The sequence below is a fragment of the Salvia miltiorrhiza genome, chromosome 8 (assembly GCF_028751815.1).
Source record: "Salvia miltiorrhiza cultivar Shanhuang (shh) chromosome 8, IMPLAD_Smil_shh, whole genome shotgun sequence".
Lineage (NCBI taxonomy): Eukaryota > Viridiplantae > Streptophyta > Magnoliopsida > Lamiales > Lamiaceae > Salvia > Salvia miltiorrhiza.
In genome coordinates, this window is record NC_080394.1 from 9,125,757 (window position 1) to 9,131,756 (window position 6,000).

Consider the following 6,000-nt stretch of genomic DNA (forward strand, 5'->3'; position numbering starts at 1 on the left):
CACCTGGGAAAAAGAGTTTGGGAGCCACCGAGAATAGGATGCATTAGAGTTGATGTTGATGCGCTCCACTGCCCAGAACTGGGAGCTTTTGGCGTGGGAGTGATTGCGCGCGACTCGACAGGGGCTGTTATTGCAGCGGTTGCAAAACCCATGAAGCCATCCTCAAATGCCATGTTAGCTGAAATTATGGCAGTGGTTCAAGGCATTGTGGTGTCTATTGAGCATGACTTGTTTCCAATCATTATTTTCACTGACTCCATGCTTGCTGCAAGAGTCATGGCTGACCCGGAAGAAGAAAACTCGTTTCTTCCTAATGACGTGAGAGAAATCATGCAGGTCGCTCGCTCAGATTTGCTGCTTGAAGTTTGTCATGTGTTTAGATCGGGTAACAAAGCGGCGCATTGTTTAGCGCAATTTTGTAGAAATATCGAACAACCTGTGTGTTGGACGACTCATTTCCCTTCATGGTTGAGGGATGTTGTTGAGGAAGACTTGCAGATATAAACTTGTTTTCTTCCGTCTCAAAAAAAAAAAAAAAAAAAAAGCACAATTGGCGATATGATGTGACATGTGGCTACCAAACTTGATGAAACGACAACAGTTCACGTTCGATGTCAATACAGATGTTCAGCTTTTGATAGTTTTAGTCTAATAAACTTAATAAACTTGAATTTGAGATATTTGATCCCAAATATTAATCACAGTATTATTTAATCAGCTCGGTTGATACAAATCAGCAAGTTGATGACAAGCCGACTAATGTTTAAAGTAAATTGTTCTAATAGATAGATCAGTTAATAATCCTACTGACTGTTCAGGAGCTGATCGATTGAACTAGTAACTACTCCCTCCGTCCACAAAATGAGTACCCATATTTCCTTTTTGGCAAGTGTACCTCACACAACCCTTTAATTAATACTTTCAAAAAATGGGACCCTTTATTCTATTCACACTACACTCAATACATTTCTTAAAACTCGTGTCGTCCACAAATGGGTACTCATTTCGTGGACGGAGGGAGTAATATATATGCGGAAAGTGGTGGTTGGTAAACTTGTTTTTTTTAAAAAAAAAACTTATAAGTTGTCTTTTCAACTTCGCGACGTTTAGTTTAATGATCAGTGACTTGAGTCGATCTGAAGATGAATGTTGACGTGCAACTCAATGCTTATGTTGACGGTGTCATGTGGGGTCAGTTTGCAGAGTAGCTAGAAAAATATAAAATCAAATTGAAATGTAGATTAAGAAAATAAATAACACAATTAGTTTTACGTGGTTCGTAAAACACTCCTACATCCACAGTCTTAGTTTACAGGAGAATCACTTATCTTTGGATTCCTTGCTTTTATAGCAAGTTCAGCTTGATCAGTTACTTGCGTTCGGCTGATCACACGGGTTACACGACCGTGACCGTTAATAGCAATTTCCATGGTTGCAATACCGAATTCAATCCTTCAATTTTTAGACTTCGAATTTGAAGCTTACTTGTTAATTTTCTACTGACTCTAACACCTAATTTTTACACAAGGTGAAGGGTCAATGGGTGGTTTTCCAACTATGAGCACACTGTCGAGATAAAAACAATGGGATAAATCGTCTACTCAAATCTAGACTTAAGATACAGAGGTTAAGGGACTAGAACTAAGGAAATGTTTGTATGTTAGATCTGGAAGAACATATCTTATAATTCCAGAAGCTAACTTGTAAACACTTTAAAGATTCACTTCTTTGAAATGCATTGAGTTCTTGAGATTAAGGTTGAGAGCTTGATAGCAAGACAGATTTCAAATTCACAACGTTTCATTAGTCTTCTCGCTGGAATACCTTGGGGTATTTATAGACCGATCTCTAAATAGTTCCGTTGGAGAGAACTTCTTCAATTCGCGGTGGTTGGCTTCAAAAAAGTTTCGTTGAATTCCAAGGAGATGTGTTATAAGGCATTCTGCAAATCCGTATTATCGAATGTGATGTTCTGCAGAAATCCTCATACCATGTTGTCATTTCTTCTGAAAATGCGAGATCTTCATTAAATGACAAATCTTTCGTATTAAATGTCTGATCTCTTTTGATACACCCCAATATTGACTCCACTTTGTCCTCTGACTTTTGGAGATGACGTGTCAAGAGTCAAACTTTGTTACATACATCTTATGATATATGAGTCAACATTCTCAAGTTGATAGGACATCAATTTCTCTTTTGGTACTTACCAACATCTCTATTACTTTTGGATATTGAAATTAGCAAGCTGATCTATTGAACCTCAGCCTGGGTTTATCAGCTAGCAATTTGCAAATAGAAGAATCACACTTTCATATTCGTGAGTCGCAGTCTAGAAGATATATCCTATGACATTCACATCAATTTAAGGATTTTGGTATAAAATCAAAACTTCATAATTTTCCCAACATAAGTTTATAAGCTTCTTTAAATATTTTATTAGTTGTTTAGGATCTTATAATATTCTTCAAAGTATTTGACAAAATAAGCTGTCAAACAACTTATAAGCTGTAAAAATAAGCTTCAATATCTTATATTCTCTAAAAAAAAATAAGTTTTTCATCCCAACTTTTTTTTTTTTTTTTCATAATCTTAATTATATACAACAATCATTTTACAAAACCATGTCTTGTTATTTTCATAATATACTATTTCAAGTTTATCTTTCTCCTATTTCCTTTCTCTAACAAGAACTTTTTCTCTCTAATTCAAAATTCTCTTTCTAGCTTATAAGCTCGCTTATCCAAACAATTTGAAAGTTTATAATCTCAATTACAAAAATTATCTCTCTTTCATTAGGACATAAATAAAGTAAAACTAGTTCAAATGATAGAAATTATCAAAGGTCTTGAAATATCTCAAAGTTCTAATTCATTTTAATAACAAGTTAGTAGCTTTACTATATTGGGTTAATTGAATATAAATTATTTAATTTTCAAATAATTCTCATTTTGCACGGCAACTTTAAAATATATATTAAAATTATTCAAATATTAAGTTTTCTCAGTTTGCTATCTCACCCATTTTACTGCCAAATTATTATTAAAGTGATAATTCAAAATGATGCTATCTCGCCCATTTTATCATCTTTGCAAATCGATGTTGTTTTAGTAATCAACAAATTTGGACGTCGACAAATATGATTTCAGACGACCACTTCAACATTAAGTTTGGCTAAAAATAAGGGAGATATCAAAGTGAAAATAAAATAATAATTAAATAATTTAATACAAATTTTAATGTTGATATACAAAATAAAAATTATTTAAAAGTTCAACAATTTATATACAATTATCTCTATAATTTGTACCTATTTATATTAATTATTAGAAGTAATTGTCCACTTCTAGGTGTATACATATGAACGAATGAGTTCGAACTTACTATTCTAAAAAAACAAAAAAAAAAGGTTCGAACTTACTACTCCCTCCGTCCCACTTCAAACGTCTTATTATTTTTTTTTTGCACGATTATTTAAGAAAAATATTAAATAGATTATTAAGTGGTGTGGTGTAGATATGAAAAAGTAATATGAGCCTCAAGAATTCTTATTTTTTGAGAATAATATTTTTCATAAAGGAAAAGAAGATATTTGAAGTGGGACAATCCAAAAAGGAAAACAAGACACTTAAAGTGGGACGAATGAAGTACTCCCTCCATCCCGCTCCAAATGTCCCATTACTTTTGAGCATGGAGATTAAGAAATATATATAAAGTAGATAAAGTGAGTATAAAGTATATAAAGTGGGTTGATGGAAATTGTTTAAATATTAAGTATAGAGATAGAGTGTATTGTCAAAAAAGGTATGAAACATTTGGAGTGGGACGTCCCATTATGAAAAGTGAGACATTTAGAGCGGGAGAGGGAGTATATTTTTATGAATATGTAAAATGTAATACAAGTTGTACTTACATTAGACATAAATACTGTAAAACCCAAAATGGCTAGTCGAGTTCTAAAAAAATGTCTAGTCTACGTAGGCTCAAATTCAAAATAGAAGAAATCAAATGGTGGAGTACAAATTTTGCCCACGTCTAATTATAGACCCAGCTAGTGCTACTGTGCTAGTACTACACATTGACATAGCAAATGGAGTCAGATTCAATTTATTTTAAGTTGCTTGTAACCACTTTATTGTCGAATAATCATTTTTTCTTATTTTAGTATGTCCTAATTAGTGCATTCACTTTTTTTTTGAATCTTAATAAAAGCGGCCTCTACTTTCACTTCTTTCACTAATAATAACATAATCACATACTAATATTTTTATTAAACTCGTACCACTAACAATCATGCACATTTTTATGAGATGAGAGAATATCTCCTTGATATTTCTATGTTACTGCTATGTTGACTTTAATCGAATTATATATGAACCATAAAGGCCCTCTGATGAGGGATGAGAACCTCACCAGCGCAGCCACATGGGGAGCGCTTGTTTATGCCTATATTTATAAATGGTGAAATTATGCTAACTGCGCAGGTCTACAAGCTAACCTCAGAGACCAGTATTGGAAGAAACGAGTCCGCACAGCTAGGATCACCAGCGCAGCCACATTGAAGGACCACTAGAGAGGCGAGCGAAGTCTGCGCAGCCAGTGTCATCAGTGCAGTTATATTGAGAGACAGCTAAAGAGGCGAGCTACCTTTCAAGATCACCAGAGATGGTTGGATAAAACAAAAGGCTGAGGATGCCTGCGCAGATATTCGAGGTTCCGACCGACGCAGCATCAACCTGCGACACTTTGATCATAAAGCTGCAAGTTAGTTAGGATTGAGTAACTTTTTAGATAGTGACCGCCGTCAATGTTAGTACATGCAGAGTACGTGAGAAATGTGAGAAGACCATTGTACCCTTTGCCCTTGTAATTCCTATATATACTCCATGTAATCCTCTTTGGGAGAGGACACAATTTTAATAGAAATATCCGATATTCTCCAAGTGTTCTTCAAGTTGTTAGGAAGTCTAAGTTTTATTTGGAGTTCTTGAGCAAACATGTGGATTCTTTACTTCGTTTTTATGTTTAGATTAGGTGTTGGTTTCATGCTTTACCACCCTCCTACATAGATTTAACTATATTTATAAATTATAATTAAAATACAAAAAATTGGGTACAGTTGGGTGTATCGTACAATTTGGTTGACCTGCACCCAAAATAGTGTTATTTATAAAGTTCGAATCAGGATACAGGTTCGAATCAAGATGCATGTCAGAGTTTAAGTGAGAGTGCAACCCGATTGTACGGTACATTCGATTGTACCCAAGACCACCTCTAATAAAAAATAAGAGTGAAAAGCATAGAGTTCCATCTAAGTAAAATTATAGTTTTTCATAGTTTGCAAGGCATTTGCAGTAATTTAGTACGATTTATTTTACTTTTCCAAACTTACTAGGTTAGTTAATGTTCGAATTAAATCGATCCCTTAAAATGGGCATCAAAATATTGAAGCGACAAAACCCAACGTCTAAATCAATTCATTTATACTCCGAGTCGAAGACTTGGAGAGAAAAGAGTTGAATAAATATGTCAATTGAATCGAACAATTTGATGTCTACATAAATTTAATATTCTATGAAAAACACACACACACACATACACTAATTTGCAATAAAGAACAAGGCCGCTGTCCTGGTTGGCGTATGCATATATGATCTATCTATCTGTTTTAGTTATTTTGGGTGAAAGAAGGCTTAATCTAGACAAAATTGTGAGGTTGAAATTATAATTGTTCATATTTATGGCTCACATCTCCAACTACTTCAATATGGGCTTGACCACCTCACATTATCCATAAATTGATTTCATCTTGTCTATATGTATGTTATCACACGCCCACGGTTTTAAACTATGGGCCCACATTATATTAACTCTAAATTAATTTTTTGTAGGGGCTTAACTCTAAATTATTTTAACTATTTTTTATATATATCACTTGACTTTAAATCTGGGAGGAAATAAACTTTTTTAATACATTAATTTTAAATCTTGCTTAATACA